The sequence below is a fragment of the Alligator mississippiensis genome, chromosome 12, assembly GCF_030867095.1.
Source record: "Alligator mississippiensis isolate rAllMis1 chromosome 12, rAllMis1, whole genome shotgun sequence".
NCBI lineage: Eukaryota > Metazoa > Chordata > Crocodylia > Alligatoridae > Alligator > Alligator mississippiensis.
Genome location: NC_081835.1, coordinates 50,185,441 through 50,204,411, shown reverse-complemented (window position 1 = coordinate 50,204,411; position 18,971 = coordinate 50,185,441). Strand labels below are relative to the sequence as shown.

The window sequence follows — 18,971 nt, the reverse complement described above, 5'->3', positions numbered from 1 at the left end:
GCAGAATACTAGGAAGGACCCCTGCATATGCAGATGGCCATTATGGACAAGGCTTAGATCTTATTTACACCTGGGGAAAAGGAACAGGCCTGAAAGTTCTGAAGATTAGAGTGGTGCCACTGGACTAAGAATATGACCCTGCGTAACAGACTGCATCATGCTCATTGAGGCAAGGATTATTTTGTTACCCAAGCCTAATCAAGAGTTCTTGCTGTGCTCATTGTACAGACCTCAAAAATATTATTTCTAAGCCACAAGACTGACACAGCTCGGCACTGGCAATGTGACCATGCTGGTTTTCTGGGGTTTTTTTGTTGTTTTTTTTTACCAAGTCAAGCTATCAAGCATAAAACAAGTGTTTAAGGAGGTACTATGTGAGCAGCCGGTGTTGATCAAAGAGTTTCAACAACACATGTGCCTGTAGGAGAACTGTGGCAAACATGTTCCAGTTCAAAAGAAAAAGCTACAGTATGTGATTGTATGTGCATTATTCATGGCTCCAAGGAAGACGTTGCCCATGCATGCGATACATAAACAAATCTCGGGTAACATTTTCTGCAGAGAGGTGCAGGTGATAATTTGAAGAGTTAAATTATGGCTTGAAGCTGCAGTCTGAGCCTCTCTCATTTAATGTCTTCAGTCAGAACAATTCGGTGTCCTCCACCACACTGACTCACGTGGAATGAGTCTGGCATTAGTTCTAAGGCAGGGAATTTATAGATGGAGATGTAATGACACAGCTTTAAAGCACCTGAGCTGTACTACCTAAACCACATGAGAGTGGAACATGCCCTTGGGCTACAGGAAACACTGGAGGGGGCAGGAAGGGCATAAGGGAAAGGAAATGCACTAGACGGAAAAAAGCATGGTTTGTGAGCCATCAAAATGCTGCCCTTGTTTATAGCCGAAGGGCCAGCCCAACACTATGGTGACGCTGCAAATTCAGGAGGAGGAGAAAGACATCGAAAAATGAAAGAACTGCTGCAATCATGTTGCATCTGGATGCAATTTGCTGAGTCAGCAGTGCCACTCTGGTGCCAATGCAGCTTTGAGTGCAATCAGCATAGCCAGAATGAGCTGCTGCTATGTCTCAGCCAAAATCCCAGGTCAAAGAAAGTCCAGAATCAACTGAAACGTAGCTGAGAAAACCCTATGGGGAGGGCAAAAAAGGCCACAATGGCTGTCTCCAGATGAGTGTGGACATTTGGTTCCCTGGGGATAACTAGTGGTGGTGCACCTTGTGCTGATGCTAGTTGTCCCCAAAGAACACCTATGCCACGTGCGCTCCGGTGCACAGCAGGTTACCCTGGGTGGGGTAGAGGAGGCTGGGGCTAGCACTGGGCTGGCCCCTGCAGCCTTACCCAGGGTCCTGGAGGCCTCCCAGGGCTGCAAGAGCAGCAATCCTGCTGCTTGGAGCCTGGCTGGCAGCTGTGGTGCCACACATGGCATGGCTGCAGTCGTCTGGACGTGGCCAATGAGGCTGTTTGGTCATGATTATCTGTAAACCTGTTTGTGATAATGCTAGAAATTGCAGGGTTGTGGGGAAGAAAGGTGTATTTGTGTGTGTGTGTGGGTGGAAGGGTGGGCTTCCACGATATCCACCTGTCTGCTTGATCTTGTTAAATGTGGTCATCTGAAATGAAAAATCAAGGTAGAAGTGTCCTCATTAGGAACATCATCTCCTTTTGTATCTTAAATCATGACCACGGAAGGATATTCATGACTGGAACTGATTTTTTTCCACCCATAAGTTTCACTTTGTACCTCTACCAGCAAGGGTGGTGCACAGGGACAGACCCTCAGGTGGAGAAGGCTGATGCAGCTCCACTGATTCTGAGTTATGGCAAGTGAGGGGCTGGTCCATAGGCTGCTTTTCCATAGTGACTGATGACTGCGTGCCCAGCCAGAGGTACCTTAAAAGGACCTGATTTTCAAAAAAGTTTTGACAATCCATATTCAGAATACCAGGCCCCTTCAAGGCACCCCGAGAAGAGCACACAAAGTCACTTGCCACTTCGGCAAACTTCAGCTACAGCTTTCAAGCAGGCGCTATGGCAGGGGAACATTTTTCTCCACAATTCCTTCTTTCCTCTCATTCTCCTCCTCAATATTTTCTGTTCCTTGCTGAACTGATGTTTCTCGTCCTCTCATACCAGTTCCCTTCCCAAGTTCCATGTCTCTTCCATTTATTCTCCTTACTTGGGCCTTCTGCATCCTTATTTTCTTTCTAAATTCCTAGGACTCCTGCGTTCTCTTCCTATCTCGGCCACTGACTCACTGAAGTAGACTCTAGTTTTAACATTTCACACAGTGACTCCCATGTGTTCGGTTCCTCCGAGGGAAGTATTGACAGAGGGGCTCTTGTACCTGGGGCATCAGCAGACTCTGGTGTTCTAACTGGTCAGAGAGGTTCCACTGGCACATCAACTGGGATGCCAGCAGCTGGGATAAACTAACTCACTCACTGTTGGTGACAGTCACGCTGGAGTAGGTGTAAGCAGAAAGTACGAGTTTGCTCCTCCAGGTTATTTGGTTATATTCCACCATGCTCCACGCTCCACCCCAATGTGCACACGCAAACCACACATGCATTAGATCAGCGTTTCTCAATCCGTGGGTCATGACTCAGAAGTGGTTCACAAGAACATACGAAAGGGCCATGAACAAACTTCAGAAATGGATTCTCCTTTAAAGGAGAAAAACATGGGAAACTGCAGGTTTTCCCTTGCAGGCTGGCAGAGGTCCAGCCTGTGAGGGGCTTCTTGGGGCTCCCCATGCCCCACACACTGGGAGCTGGGGCCTCAGGGCAGTGGGTTGGGAGTGAGGGGCACTGGGTCGGGACTGGCTGTCGATGTTTACAAGTGGGTCCTGGTACAAAAAGAGTGAGAACCACTGCATTAGGTAAGTAATTTTGTTACTGAACTGAATGAACGCTGGCTCAGGAGACTCAAAGCTATGGGAAGGAGGCTGGATGAGTGAGAGCTGTGCTAGAGGAATTAACTGGGATGAAGTGGGAATAGAGGGAGAGACTGGGATAGCTTTGTAGTTGTGGTGGTTTGGGAAGGGAAGGAACCTGCCTCCGGCTGCTGCTGAGCTGCGTGGGGCTCAAGGAACGTTCTCGAGGCTGAAGTGACTCAAAGAAAACAAAGCAGGCAGGGAGCTCCCCCTCTCGCATGGGTCACTTGGGATGCCTGAACTTCTTCAGTCCATTTCCAGTTTGGCTCCTGCTTCTGCCTTTATCTGAAACCACTTTCCGTTGTTTATCCCCAGCACTGCAGATTATGAATGCAACTCTATTAAAGGGTCATTCTTCTGGTTGTCAGGAACAGCAGAAGTGCCCCAGCTCTAGTGTGAAAACTCTGCACATCTCTTTGATACAGACATCTGTGTGTGTGTGTGTGTGTGCACGTACGTAAGAGAAAGGGCAAAGGGTGTATGCAAAAGCTAGGTGCATAAGAGGCGGGGAGAGTGCATGTATATGTGGGATAAATAGATGTGTGTTTCTAATGGGAGCAAAGTTGTGAAAAGGCCCAAACCAAGAAGCATCAGCAGGGGAAATTCTGATTGGCGATGTAGGAGCAACTTTCTGACAATGAAGGTGTTCAAGCACAGGAACAGGGGCTTCTTAGAGAAATTTCAAGAGCAGGTTAGACACTTGGGGCACTTTTACATGTGCTCCAGGGGTGGCAGGGGTTGGCGCTTTAATTACAGTGGCTCTGAGAGCCTCTCTAATTTAAATGCCACTGCATCTCGTATATCAGTGTCCTCATGCTTGAAAATGGCGGCAGGAGTGCTTGAACTAAAGGTCGTTTGATGAGCTTTAGTTCAGGTGCCCCTGCTGCCATTTTTAAGTGTGGGGACACTGATACACAAGATGCAGATACACGAGATGCATGTTGGAGCAGCCTCCATGCTTGTGTATAGGTGCCCTTGTTTGGGATGGTTTAGTCGATGCTGATCTTACCTCAATCAGGGGGTTGGACTAGATGACTTTGTGAGGTCCCTTCCAAGCCTGCTTTCCTACAATCCTAATAAACACCTCCCAGAAGTGTCTTTAAGGGGGTCTTTAGGAAAGTTGGTCCTAGCCTAAAAGGTCAAACCGTCTTGAAAAACACACTGTGTTCAAGACTCCAGCCAGGAGAATTTATTCAGAATATCTCCCTGAAGGACCGGGACAGATTCACCCAGCCAAGCATCCTAGTGGTTTGTTTTTGAAGGGAGGCAGAATGAGTTAGGCAGGTATGTGGGGAGGATATTTTGTGGCAAAGCAAAGAGTGATTTATCTAAAAAGATAATGACAATAAAATCCAGGTCTAGAATCATTTGACAAAGGGCTATCATAAAACAGAACTGGAGGAAATTTTCAAATACAAGCAGGTCACTTAGGAACATAAATGACACTGGCTCACAAGGAGATTTAAGCTCCTAAATGTTCATGTCTCTTAAAAAGTGGGATTGCTAAACATCTTATGAGCATCTGAAAATTTTGCCCACCTGATAGGAGTTGGTACAGTCTTTAAGCCTCGGAAACATAACAGGGACCTTGTACAGAAGGGAATTTCACAGCAAGGGATGAAACCAACCACACAGATATTTACCTTCATGGATTTTTCTTCAAGAGTTTTAAGGTTTCTGTCATTCCTTGTCCTGTCATTAGTACAGTGATGAACTCATCAGCAGGAAAGCCTTAAAAGAACAGGATGGGAGGCCTGGGAATGGCGAGGTTCAGATACAGCCAGATCAGGGCTGAAACAGTTAAGGAGGATCAGTGCCGTTTGTCTCACTCCGGAAATCCAGATCTTACCTATTTAAATAAACGTTCCAGGAGGACGGTGGAGCGTTAGGTTTGCTATTGAGTGAACAGGAAGCAGCTGTATTCGATTAGGCAGGACTAATTTGGTGGCTCTGATAGCCTGGGAAAAAAGTCCTGATCCAGCGCTATTTATTTTCTATAGAAAATCAAACAGAAAGTAAACACCCTGGTCACATGGTGAGGGAGGTAGTCAGCATTTCCCTTGCTGCTGGATCCTTTTCAACAGATCTGCAGGGGCTGGGGAGGAAGAAGAGAGGTCAGTGATAAGGATGGGGGCTGACTGGCAGTTAATCCTAAAGCGTGATACTGCCCAACTAATCTACGGGTCAGCTGAGGCAGGGACAGGGCAGCTACCAGAGATGGGAGGATGGTGCAGGCTGTGATGTGTCAGTGGCTGGGGTAATCTGGACAAAATATAATGCATGAAGGCCCTGGGAGCTGGAGGGTGGTCCCCCCACCAAATCTGTCTGACGTCAGGTATGCAGTGCCCTTTCCCCAATATGATTGTCTGGTATTGATGCTCATGTGGACTTACTCAGCTTTGGCAGGACAGAGAGTATATGGGCAGACAGGGGGAAATTACTTGAGGAAACACTGGAAATCCTGACCATACCCATCAGTGATGGCATCGGCCCTCATTGATGGCCTAAGATGAACCCCCCTTCTTCTGGACACCCAAGGAGTAACAATGCTTTCGTCAGTGCAGATGCAGTTAGGGATCTTCTGGAAGGGCTAGACATTTTTAAATCTGCAGGTCCAGATGCCCTCCACCCAAGGGTGTTGAGGGAGCTGGCAGGGGCCATCACGGAGCCCTTGGCCCGGCTGTATGAGCATTCATGGTCATCTGGCCAGGTGCCGGGGGATTGGAAACTGGCTAATGTGGTCCCAATTTTCAAGAAAGGGAGGAAGGAGGACCCAAGTAACTAAAGGCCTGTAAGCCTCACCTCGGTGCTCGGGAAGATCTTGGAGAGAAACATCAAGGAGCACATCTGTGGGAGGCCTGCAGGGGAGATCATGCTCAGGGGCAATCAGCATGGGTTCATCAAAGGCAGGTCCTGCCTGACCAATCTGATTGCCTTTTATGACCAAGTAACTAAATCCTTGGATGATGGTGTCGCCGTGGACGTAGTCTTTCTAGACTTTAAGAAGGCCTTTGACGCTGTCTCTCACTCCATCCTCATCAATAAATTAAACGACTGTGGCACTGATCCTTACACAGTTGGATAGGTAGAAAATTGGCTGATAGGGCGCACCCAGAGAGTAGTGGTGGACGGGTTGTACTCAACCTGGCAAGATGTGAGCAGTGGGGTACCCCAGGGCTTGGTCCTCAGGCCTGCACTGTTTAACATCTTCATCAGCGACTTGGACAAAGGGGTGGAAGGCACGCTGTCCGAGTTTGCCGATGACACTAAAACATGGGGCGAGGTGGACACACTTGAAGGGAGAGCGAGGCTGCAAATAGATTTAGATAGACTACAAAAGTGGGCAGATGAGAATAGGATGGGGTTCAACATAGACAAATGCAGGGTGCTGCACCTTGGGAGAAGGAATCCACAGCATACATGCAGGCTGGGGAGTTCCCTTCTTGAAAGCACAGAGACAGAAAGGGATCCTGGAGTCATTATTGACTCCAAGATGAACATGAGCCACCAATGCCAGACCGCAGCCAGCAAGGCCAGCCATATCTTGTCATGCATCCAAAGGTGCATCTCAAGCCGGTCCAGAGAGGTGATCCTCCCCCTCTATGCGACTTTGGTCAGGCCGCAGTTGGAGTACTGCGTCCAGTACTGGGCGCCACACTTCAAAAGGTATGTGGCCAGCCTGGAGAGGGTTCAGAGGAGGGCCACCCACTTGATGAGAGGGCAGCAGGACAGGCCCTACGAGGAGAGACTGAGGGACCTGAACCTGTTCAGCTTCAGCAAGAGGAGGCTATGGGGGGATCTGGTGGCTGCCTACAAACTCATTGGGGGAGATCAACAGCAAATAGGCAGAGCTCTTTTCTCCCCAGCACCACCTCGGGTGACGAGGAGCAATGGTCATAAGCTGATGGAGAATAGGTTTAGGTTAGATATCAGAAGGCAATATTTTACAGTTAGGGTGGCCAAAATCTGGAACCAACTTCCCAGGTAGGTGGTCCTTGCCCCTACCTTGGGCAAATTCAAGAGGAGGTTGGACGATCCCCTGTCTGGGGTCTTGTGAACCCTGCATTTATTGCTGCCTGTGGCAGGGGGTCAAGCTAGATGATCTGTTCAGGTCCCTCCTGACCCTAGCTACTATGAAACTATGCTCTGAAACACCTTCTTGGTGTGTACATACACTTATATAGCTGTCCTCCCAGATGCAGCCTTAGCCAAGGTAAATTATGCCCCATCACCTCCAGGCTGTTTTTTTCCACTGTAATTTCTGAAGAGCAGATTATGGAAGCCAGATTGAAGCATCTCCGTGCACAATATGCAGCATCGCACCTCCCAAGGGAAGGAAATTCAACTAAAATATAGCATTGCATCTCAGGCAGCTCATTCTCCAGCACTTCATCTACTCTATGTGCTTGCTCTTCAGTGGATTACCACCTAGTTACTTTGTGGTCCCTTCTCCCCCATCACCCAATTACTCCAGGAGTAAAGAGGTGATGCAGTAGTGTATCCTCGTGGAGGTACCTGCCCAGTTTGGTGCTTTCTCTCTATCAGGCTTCTGGAGTGCTATTTCCAACCTAAGCTCTTTCCTGTGGGCTCTTTTAAAGCACCCTCACATTTTTTACCCATATTCTCTTTTGGCTCTTTATTCTCCCTCAATATACAATGACCATAACAAGGAATTGGCATCCAGGGCTACTCGGAGACTGTGGCAAGATCGGCTTAGTTTGTGCTGTCCCAGCGCTTTGGCCACCAGCTCAGTCTTCTGTCTGCCCTACTCATTTGCTCTTAGTGAGTCAAGCAAGAAAACCACGCAATTCACATGTCTCCTCTGCTCTCGTGGCCCAGGAGCTCCCTAAGAACCACTTGTGTCCCCCAAGCCCTGACTCATCACCTTGATCTCCACCGTCCCTCTTGAGTGCCTAGTGGTTGCGTGCAGTGTGGGAGTGCCAGCCTCCCTGCATTCCCCTTCCACCGTCCACTTCAGGGGACACGTCATCACCCAGAGAAGCCCTGAGTCAGCACTTTGGGAATGCCCCCCAAATCCAGACAGGTAGTGACTCTTTTGTTCTGCCCACCTGTGAGGACTGAGAAGTGTGAACTGAAATCCTGCTCCTTGGGAGCCTGTCCCATGTCTTTCACAGCAATTTGAAAGAATTGGCTGTTGCTCAGCCTTAATGGAACTAAGCTGCCTCTCCAGCTCCTAGACTCCCAAGTGGCCTCTAAGAATATTTATGCTGCTGCCCACACACATTTCCCAGGGAGAGTAACATGTCTCCTTAGCAAGCCAGGCTGCAGCGAAGGAGCGCTTAGAGTCTCAATGACAGCCGTACTCCCTGCTGTCCCAGTGCTGTTCCAAGCTGCCTTGCTTCCCTGGGGTAATCCTGATTCTCATATGAGGCTTTTGTTTTTCATTCCTGAAATATCTGATGTGGAGAAGCACAAAGGATGGGCAACAGAAATGTGTTTGTCACTCCTGCACATTGTCTCACTGTCGGAAGCCAAAGCTCCAAAGCCCTTGGGTCACACTTGTGTATGGCTTACTGAGAAGTTTGTGAGCGCTTTCATTGCACGGGAGTGGACAAGGCTCTGGAGCCACTTGTCACTGACAGACATCAGCCTTACCCAGAGAACAAGATGCCATGAAACCAACTTCTTCCTCAGTTCTTGGAGCCTTTGGGAAAGAATGAGCCAGTTCAAAAACTGTAACACCAGGAGTGAGCGCTAGGAGCTACCATCTAAGAGTCACCAGCTCTCCGAGACAAGAAAACCTGAGGTCCTGACCAAGTAGCTCATCTTGGTGCCCAAATATCTTCTGCCTCATTAAATTTCCCCCATTGCTTCATATGGACACAGTGTTCTTCACTCACAGCCCTAAACGCTTCTGTAATGTTGCTGTAAGTTGCTAACATTGGCTGTGTTCCACTTCTCCCTTCCCACACAACTGAAAACTGCTTTGTATCCTTTTGGATGAAAGGCGGTAATGAAAAGGGCATTATTAAGAAAGAAAATATGCATGCATCCCTCTATTATTAGCAGCCCTTCACCTTACAGTCTTTGGAATGTTTTTTCTTTTTCTTTTTTGAAATATATTTCATTTCAAGGGCCAAATCAACTCCAAATTCACTTGGGCAAATTCCAAGAGTCAAGTTCGAAATTTCAACTGAGCAGAGCTCAATTGTTCAAGTCTGTGTGGCTCTACCACCAGCCAAGTATCCTCCCTCCCAGACCCATCAGTCTGAGGCTTTGGATACTCCCCAAATCTGTGGCAAGCATCCTACACACAAGCCCAGGGTCCAGAAACCCTGGGGTTCAGATGCCCCCTTATCTTGCTTGCTTCTAGCCAAAAGGCCAAGGAGCAAGTCAGGGGGAAAGCCAAAAAAACCCCAGCTCCTACTGCCACAAAATTGTGCAGTCAATTTTCCCACATTTGGAGAAACTTGCAGGGGTCAGCCTGCCTAGAGTGCAAGGGATGGGCCTCAGCCTGAGAAAACCACCTTGGTGATCATGGGATCTCCCCTGCCAGGTCACCCAAAGGATTCTTGCAGTCAGCAAGTAGGGTAAAACATGCCATGCTTGGTGGCAGGGTCCTGCCTCTGCAACTCACACTTCACTGCTTTGCTGGATTCTAGCAAATGTCGGAGCCAGATGCCAAGCAGGTGAATTGGATTTAACTTACTGCTGACTTGCAAGGTTTTTATTTTGCACGTCAAGGACACCTCCTTGCTATGGTGAAAATGTCCTGTTTTGTCCTTATCCCTAAAATGGGCCAAACAAGAACCAGGATGTTAATGAAGCTGAGATCCAGACCTGAGCTGTGTCCAGACCTGGACACTTGTCTCACCTTCACCTACACAGATGCCAGGACTGAAAACGGAGCATTTCCTTTCTGAGACCATGTCTGCTAGCTGCTTGACCAGAAAGTCAAATAGAAACTTTGTGGATGGAATCAGAGTTGATCCCTCTCATCCCACCAGTACCAGTGTCTGGTTGTAAGGAGAGCAAATGTTTCAGAGAAGTTCCCTGTATTTGAAGCAAAATGGCATCACTTGACCCCCAGCAGTTCCTCCTTCCCTGCTCCAGAATTGCTCCTCCTCCTTTCCTACCCCTGATTACTACTTCCCAGTGCATGATAGTCCAGAGGAGAGAGGAGTAGCACATCGCACAAATGGGAGCTTGGCATTAGGAGATCCTCGATGCTGACTTGAATCCCAAATGTGCCCATCTCCAGCCAGAGATCTTCCTATCCCAGCTGCTGGCCAAAAAGTGAAAACACCTGCATCGCTTTCTAGAGTTTCCTAAGCACCAATAATCTCCTCCCAGGCAGTAGTAAACCAGGGCTCTGTCTCAACAGGCTACTGGCTAAAGCCCAAGAGGCTACTCTATGCACAGATCTTAAATCAACAAACACTCCAGCCTCATGTGGAACTGATGAAGCACAAGGTCTGTCAGCACATTTGCCTCCTGCCGCAACCAGGTCCTAAAACCAAGGGGAATGTCAGCTCGCGCCTGCAGGAATCCCGGCGATGGTCACCCACACGGGCTCGCAGCCCCTGTAGGAATGCGTGCCGCATTCTGGGATCCCGGTTCCCACGTATCCTCATGACGTAGCCAAGAGGACCTGAGAGAAAGGGATTGAAAGGGGAGCCCTTTCATGTCTAACAATAGAGCTTTCCCCCACTCTCAATAGGGATCAAGATACACGCTGGGCTGACACGGAACTCTGCACAACAAAAGCCAGTGTCCGAACAAATCTTCTCAGGGGCTGGGGTCCCCCGGGTGACCTGGGGTTAGGCTGGACTTTTGGGACAGCCTGGCCCTCTGGAGGAAGAATGTCCTTGTACACTGTGCGCCATGACTGGTTCCCACGGTTCCAACCTGCTTCGCTATTTATCAGCGAGGATCCTCTAATCCCTTTTGTGAAGGTCTGATTCAAGCTCAGTACAATGTAGCAAAAAAGGGCGGGTGGGGGAGGAGACACAGCCCCAAAGAATGAAATAAAACCCTTTACCTTTCTACAGCAATGCCCTGGGGCCTCTTCAGCCCTATACCTTTGCTGACAGAGCTAACCTGTAGCAATAAAGCCAAGAAGAAAGGTTGGAAATCAAAGTGGCTGGTCACTGGGCCTAATGGTGTGTTTCAAGTGAGCCTGGATGCACACACACAGGTCAGTCCAGCTCTCAATCTCATTTTTGCCTTTTCAGTGCTCAGGATATTCCAGCTCCTAATAGCTTCATTTGAGCATCTATGAAAATCAGGCCATTTTTTACAGAAGTATCAAAATATGGATATTTAAGGCCACAGCAGCTGCAAATTTTGCCCTGACTTGCCTTGTGGGGTCAGACCTGGGAACAGAACCCAGGTTTCCTGATTCTCCTTTCTTCTAGCCACTAGACAAGAGAGCACACTGTAGCACCCAGGGGTGCCATGAGATCCTTTTAAGGGTGTCACAAAATATTACCACTAACAGGTGTGCAAGCATCTACACATGAGTCACAAGATAAATCCAAGAGATTTCAAACAGGAATCCACAGCATCAACAACATTTTAACCTGTTGTGGCCTTTCTGAGATCTTTGCAACACAAGACTTGGTCTATTATTTTTTCATAGTCAAGAAATGAGTGAAAGCTAAGAGCTGGCATTTCTCAACGGCTGCCTTGAGTCCGAGAAGGGGTGTTTGGAGTCTAGAAAGGTTGAGAACTACTGTACTAGACCATAGACCATTTTGGGTAACACAATCTTTTTTAGGCAAACATCTCACCTTACAAGCAGTGACAGTTACCCTACATGACATGCTTTTTACATGCAGAGGACTCTAAAGGTAGATGCTGGGCTTGATGCAATTCCAGGGGTAGATGCTAAAACACCATTATTCCCATCAGCACTTAAACCCCTCTGCTGATTCCTGTTTGCATTAACATAGGAGCCGTGAGCCCTTCCCAGGATAACTCCTGAACAAAACAGTTTCCACGGGCTGTGCTACTTACAAATGAGGGTTTTTCAACCCATTGTCCAAAATCCAATGCTGTTTTCTTTGCAAATGGCAGGAAAAAGAAAGTAAAAGAAGAAGAGACGACCTCACATGCTAATCTTGTTAGGTTAAACTGTTCTCTAAACAGATGGAGATATAAGGCAATGGGATTTTTGTCTTTTCTGGGAAGGGGTTAGGTTTGTAGGGCACCAGAGGTCATTCCGGGCACACTGGCAGCTTTGGTCTTTGTGTCACAAAAGCAAGCAGAAAGTAGAGTTATAACAAATGCTCAGAACTCAGACCCTTATTTGGGGATCTGAGAAATCAACTGGGGATTTACTTGCTGCTGTAATTTTGCCTTTAACATAGCTCTGTGTTGTGCCTTGGCCACAGGAAGTACCACTGAGACCAATGCCTGAAAAGAACAGCACCTTGAAATTAAGACTTGGTGAAACAAAAGGGAAGTGCGGTTCAAAGAACTCTTTGAAATAGGTTTGCTCCAGCAGTACCATCCGCCAGCTGGAAACTCAGTTCCCCATTGCAATGTAGGACTGGCAGCTACCAGGAAAGACTGTGCTAGAGAACCACAAGCGCCCACAGCACTCTATGCAGGTTTTAGTTGCTCCGTGGGTGAAGCCTTAGTGTATGATTTTGGGTGTAGTGCCTCCTTTGGTACAGGTGCTACCAGGAAGGCATGAGGCTGCAAGCTTTCCCTGTATGCGCTCAGAGACTGAATCCATATAAGTACCTTCAGGATGACATTTTCTAGGGTGATCTAGACATCCAATTCCCACTGATGCTAGCCTGCCTACCCTGCAAGAGAGTGGTGGGGAGGGGGTTGCAGGGCAGGTAGATGCCGGGGAACTGTGAGTTAACTTGAATCTGGAGGGGATCTGGGACCGAAGTTGAATAAACTGATTTAACTTAAATCAGTCAAGTCTGACACTGCACCGATACAGGTTTATCTTGAACTGGTTTAGGCCATATTGCAAGTGGTTTATGCGCACTGAACTTCTGTTATGTTACTGATTTGAACCGGTTTCCAAACACTTATACTGGTTTATGTGTAATTTCTGTCCCTTCCCTTTGCACCTGTGCTTTCACTTCTGGGCCTGGCCATAGACAGAAATGAAAGGGAGCTCAGAAAGGGTTAGCTTGCTATATGGGATGTAGGACTTTGATTTACCACATGGGTTTGCTGCTCACCCCCTTCTTCCCCAGCTCAGCCAGCTCATGGCAAACAGCTGGTAGAGAACCCAGAGTGTTTCCTACCTGCGTGGGGAACCACCTGCTCCTCTTGGCCTTATACACTTGCTTGGGTCTTATGCCTTTGGTTTGTCCCTTTCCCTGTCATTCACTCACAGAGGGCTGAGTCCCACACACAGTGGAAAGCTGCACATACAAATAGTTTGGGCTTGCTATCTACATGGGGAACCTCAGAAGAGGTTGAACTTTTCTGGTGAAAGGACGGTCTGATGGCCAGACACCACAGAAAAAGACACTGCACTCCTGTTAGGAAACAGCGACAGAGTGTGAGGCACGAGTCCATGCAGATCTACCCCGTAGGACAGCCTTCTTATAGAAGAGTGGGGGCAGCATGCTCTTTTTCCACAGCTGGTCAGCATGCTTCCCCCTTCTCCCATTTTTGAACCCCAAAAGGTATCAGGAGGGAACAGTTTCTGATCTCAGGAGAGCAAGAAGGCAGCACAGTACCTATTTGTTGTGGGTAAGGCCTGAAGTCATATGACTTACCCAAGGCTACAGGCACTATCACTAACAGTAAAATTAGCATGTTTTATGAAGTTTTCATAAAACATGATTCACACATGGCTTTATCAGGCCACATGTCCGAAAATACTGAGGCTGGGACACACTGATTGGGTTGCTCGTATAACCTGCTAGGCTGCTCGAGTAACCACAGCATCAAAAAGTTTATCTCACCGGGCAGGCCCATGACAGCGGCACCCCTCAGCCTAAATACAGTTTGGAATAGCGCCCTGAGTAATGGGCCCCAAGCCCAATGGGCCTTAGATTTGATACCTGAACAGCCTAGGCACCTCCTAAGCTAACTGCCAGAGCCTGTGGCAGCTTTGTTACACTCTCAGCAGGTGGAGGCACCAGCCACCTTCCTATTAGCAAATGCAGACCCCCCTCCAATTCTACTTACTCCTGCCATTAGGATAACTGCAATAGCCCTGGTCTCCCATTGAGTGATACCTTCTTAGATGCAACCCACAGCTGGGAACATTGGCACAACAGTGGAGGTGTCATTGCAGGATTAATAGCACCAGGCCCAGAAATGCCCTACAAGCATTACATAAATTACGAATGGACCCACAGAGAAAGGTATTGACACTCTGATGTCTTTGCTTAGACATCTACATCTATATGGGGATGCCCGGGTAACTGGTCTGATTATCAGAGCAGCTGACTTCAGCTAGTACGTAGGAATTCTTTGCTCAGTGAATTGGGCCTCTTATTTTAATATCTAACTTTAGAAAACAGATGAGCTACAGCATTTGGGCTGTTCCCTAGAATTGAAAACACTGAAATCAGGAAAATTATTCCATTCCTGACCTTAAAGCGCTTATGAGAGGCCTACAAGCCAGCATTTTCTCTGCACTGCCACCTGGTTTCCTAGCCCACCTGGCTAAGAAAGCAGATTCTACTCCGGAGTGAACAGCACGCTCTGCACATCCCACAGTCCTCCCCTTCCTCAAAGCTTTTGTCTTTCCCCAAACAGAAGCAGAGGCGCATTGTTCCCCCTCCACCCCATCCCCGGATTGGCCAATCCCGGAGTTGGAGACATTCCTAAAGGGCCCGAAGGCTTCAGATTGAGCTGTTGCTGCTGCTGCATTTGTTTCTCTCTTGCTTTTTCATTGGGAGGGACAAAAAAGAAAAGTGTCAGCTCTGTGCTAAGCTGAGAGAAAGTGAGGCCCAGTTCCCAGACTCAGGGGAAGTTCTAGGCCAGGCGGACATGCCTGCCTGCGAGCAGACGCGGCCCCATGGGAGCCGAGTGTGAGAACCTGCTGATTGCTAAGCAGTGTGGGAAAGTGGGAGGATGGGCAGGCCAACCAGACAGGCTTTAGTCACAGCACAGGCAGTGGGAAACAAACAGCCTGAGAGAGCAGGAAGGAGTGGCCAAGGCTGGGAATTTCTCAGTGTGTGTGTGTGTACATGTGGCACTCAACCAGAGCGACTGAGTTGTGATAATTGTGGAAGTGGGTAGTTCAGCTCAGCCTGGCTCAGTACAACCAAGGGATTCGCAAGGAAACAACTCACCTCCTGCTCACTAGAGGAGACGCAGCTTTCCTAATGCCTTAAAAGAAATGAAGCCCGGGAGCTCTCTGTGCTAGAACCCCAGTGTGAGACAGCCGCAAGCACTGCCAGCCCAGCAGATGCATCTGTGTGTGTGCAAGTGTGTATGTATATATATATTTTAAGCTTGAGAAGCCACCTGTCCCCTGAGAGCAGAGGGCACAGTCTCAGCAAGCTGGACCCTCAATTCCAGCCTGCCCCTGAAGAGATGCACTGCAAGGTTGTGCGCTCCAACAATTCACATTGAAACAGGACTCCAAGGGGAACTCCACCTTCTCCTGTTACTAGGAACTTATTTGTGTTTTGTTGATGCCAACAGGTGCATACAACTGATTGACTTTCCAGTCTCCTGCAACTACCTTGCAGTGTTTTTTTTTTGTTCCAGTTAGCGCTAAGATATCCAAATGCCTGTGTGATTTGCATAAAAACCCCAGAAATTGGGCCTGCTATTAACTGTTTCAGTAGGATCTGCTAGTCTATGACCTTACACAAGTAATTTGAATTTACATAAGACATTGAATATTGAGGCCGATTCTGATGTCTTTACTTAACCCTTTCTCAGGTGCAAGCATATTGGAGTCAGTGGGACTTTTGCCTGAATCGAACGAAGTAAAATCTGACGAAGGAGCCCAGTCTTTTGCCAGTATTTGCACAGAGCAGTATGGATTATGACCCGTTCCCCAAGTAATATGAGCCTACACCTTGCCCAACGGGAAGCCACATTGGAAATTTGCCAGAGACTTAAGGGAAGTCTGGTTCCTGGAGCAAGATGTACAAAATGGGGTAGGCTGCAGCTGCCTTCATCCTCAGTAGGGAAGCACAGCCCTTGGAAAGCAGAGGTCTCAGCAGACCATATTCTGTGTTGATCAAATCAGCCTTGTGTACTTGGATCTGAACTCTCCTTGGACCCAACTCAACACTAGAGATAAAAGTGGCTGCAGGACATAATCAACAGCTTTGATCACCAGTGTTTTCTAGTACAGAAAATTTCTACTGTACTTTGCATCTGGAGAACAATGCAAATGTAAGACAGGGAGGTCAAACCAACATGGCATGAACATAGGACCCTGAAGGGCACAATACCTCTCCTGCTATTCTCTCTTTCCCTTTGCAATGAAGGTCCCGGCCAGTCCCACTCTGTTATAAAGTTAGACAGAGGAGAGGAAAGATCCAATAAGGAAACTTGCTGTGAAAGCACTGCTGAATCTCTTGCTCCTTTATACGTTCACTGACACACGACACAGATCTTAACTATCAAATGCTCCTTTTTGCCTCCCAACCCTGGCCTATAAAAGCCATGTAACAGACCAGGGAATGTCTGAGAGTCCTGAAAACTTGGTATGCTGGTGCTAAATGTTTTCAAGATTTTCAGACTCTCTTTAGACTTTGACACCTCTGTCAAGGGGCTTAGCAAGTTGACTTCAAATGCTAAACCAGATGGCATGCACTGGGAAAGAGCCGGGAATCACAAAGTTAGGAGGGTAGCAAAAATAGAGAGAGTAAAAATTGGCGCTGTAGCATGACGCCCCTGACAGCTGTCCGTCTGTCATTTTGGCTGACAAAGGATATTGTGGAAGAAGACTACTGAAATCAGCTGGAGAGAGCGGGGGAGGTGCGGTATTTTCTGCAGCTTTCACTTCTCTCTCTGTCTGGACATTGAGAGCAGGTGGGAAAGAGCAAAACCTTATGACTCCAGGCAGCCAATGAGGCTGGCACTGCCTCTGGTTCCAGTGCCATGTCCCTGCTCCTGATGTCTCGATCCGCATTTGCAGCTGGGTGGGACAGGATTGCCTGCGCTGGCACCTGGAAACTGGAAGAAACAGGATTTTGTTTGCTCTCCTTAAGTTGTTAAGAGACTTAAACTGGCTCTTTGCGAGTCAGTGCTGAGAAACCTAGTAGACACACTGGCTTGCCTGGTTTGGGTGGAGGAAACACTGCAGCTGAGGATAATGGGAGCATGGCTAGGGAGCGAGAGACATTAGGTCCTCTGTGGGATTTGATAAGGGTGTGTTTCCAGACTCTCAGGACCCCACAGAGAGTAGTGAATAGCTCCTGGCTTTACTCTAAATCCCTTCAGTTGTTCCTGAGCTCCACCAATGCGATTATTGTTGGCTTTTTTTGCGAGCATCACCAAATCCAATTAAAAACCTTGGCTAGCCTCATGTTTCCCTTCCATGGAGGCCAGCTTCTGTCCTCTCCCTGCCTCTACAAAGAGATAACTCTTTGCATTAATACCTTGTCTACTCTTTGGCTGTAAAGGAGTCAGGGGAACTCGATACAATGTGGCTCTTCCATCAGTGGTTACACTGTAAAGATGTAGCCTAGATGGGACCCAACCTAGGCACTTAAGATGGGGTTAAATGCTTGGACCAAGAAGAATCAGGCCCTGCTGACACAACAGTTAACTGGGGTTAAAGCAGCTCAGGAGACAATTGTGTTTTGTTTGAGTCCTTCATCTCAGCTGCAGTGATAGACCCAGTGAACTAGGCTGAGACACCAGTATTTGGTTTCAACCCACCTCAAGTGAACCATGACACTGATTAACCCCAGGCCCAGGGTGTACACACGTCCTACCACATTCAGGTGATAGCTGCTTCTCTATAGACTACTCTGTTGTAAGGGTGTGATGTTCAAACAAAGAACAAATGCCACTGGCTTAGCAGCAGCAATCTCAGCAGCTACCAAACTCATCTTCCTCATGCTGTTTAGTGCCCCAGGAGCAAAGGAAGCTCCTGTTATCTGCAAGAAACAACAATCTCCCTATGGCTCTAGACCTCCACATTGTTAAGCAGAGATCATAACGCAGTGGGGAAAGGAGGCAAAGGGCTGTTCATCACCCTTGGACATGCTACTGAGGCCCATGAGAAGCATAGTTTTCCTGGGGGTGTTCCTTCGCTATCCTGAGTGACACAGGTCAAAAGCAGGGCCTTGCCATTCTTAAAGGTTGCTGGATTCCTGCAGTGACAGCTGGTCATGAGTCATGGCTTTGATTTGGCACATTTGAATGACCACCTCTAAGTGAGCACTTACATTTTCCCAACTAAGACATTCGTGTGCACATATGTGCTGAGATATATAACTGAGCTGGCCACTGCCATGGGCTGCTGATCCCCTCTGCTGTGCCCTGGCCCTCTGTGCTCTATTCTCAAACTGCCAGACTGCAGCCTCCACTTTCCCTTGCAACAAGCAATGCCAATTCCTGGCTGAATCCGATCTCTTCATGGGCTGGATCTGGCCCACAGGCTGTAGGTTGCTGACCCCTGACATACTGCATTGCTCCACACAGGTATAAGGAGCCCTTTGGTTCTAAAGAATTGTGTGTGTTTGGAAAAAGCACCTCTCTATGACTCAGTTCCCCCTTCTTTACAATGGGATGATTAATAATAGTTATCAATTATCTATATTACTGTAGCACCTAGAATCCCTGAAGAGAGATAGAACACTGCCCCACAGCACAAGGTGCTATATAAAAATGCTGACAAGACACATCTATCCCAAAGACATAGTCGCTGACAGGAGATAAAGGATAGGAGAGAAAAAGGGGAGGAAAGCTACTTTTCCAAGCTCAGGCGGAAAGTATGCAGCAGATCTAGGACAAGACAGCAGGTCTCCTGAATCCTAGTCCAGTGTCCTGTGCACTGCACTGGATCTCATGCAAAGCAGAAGCTTAATTAATTAATTACTGTTCCTATGGTGCTTTGAGATCCTCAAAGGGATGTTGCTGTAGGTTTTGTT

The 18,971-nt window shown here is 47.9% G+C and overlaps 1 protein-coding gene and 1 non-coding gene across 10 annotated transcripts in view; both read right to left on the bottom strand.

The window, feature by feature from the left end:
- EXD3 (exonuclease 3'-5' domain containing 3) overlaps positions 1 to 18,971 on the bottom strand; it is a 457,407-nt gene that overhangs the window by 93,587 nt on the left and 344,849 nt on the right. The gene's annotated exons all lie outside the window — the stretch shown is intronic.
- On the bottom strand, positions 9,311 to 9,480 carry LOC132244564 (U1 spliceosomal RNA). Its single transcript, XR_009456139.1, has one exon. It is a non-coding gene; the product is annotated as a U1 spliceosomal RNA (small nuclear RNA).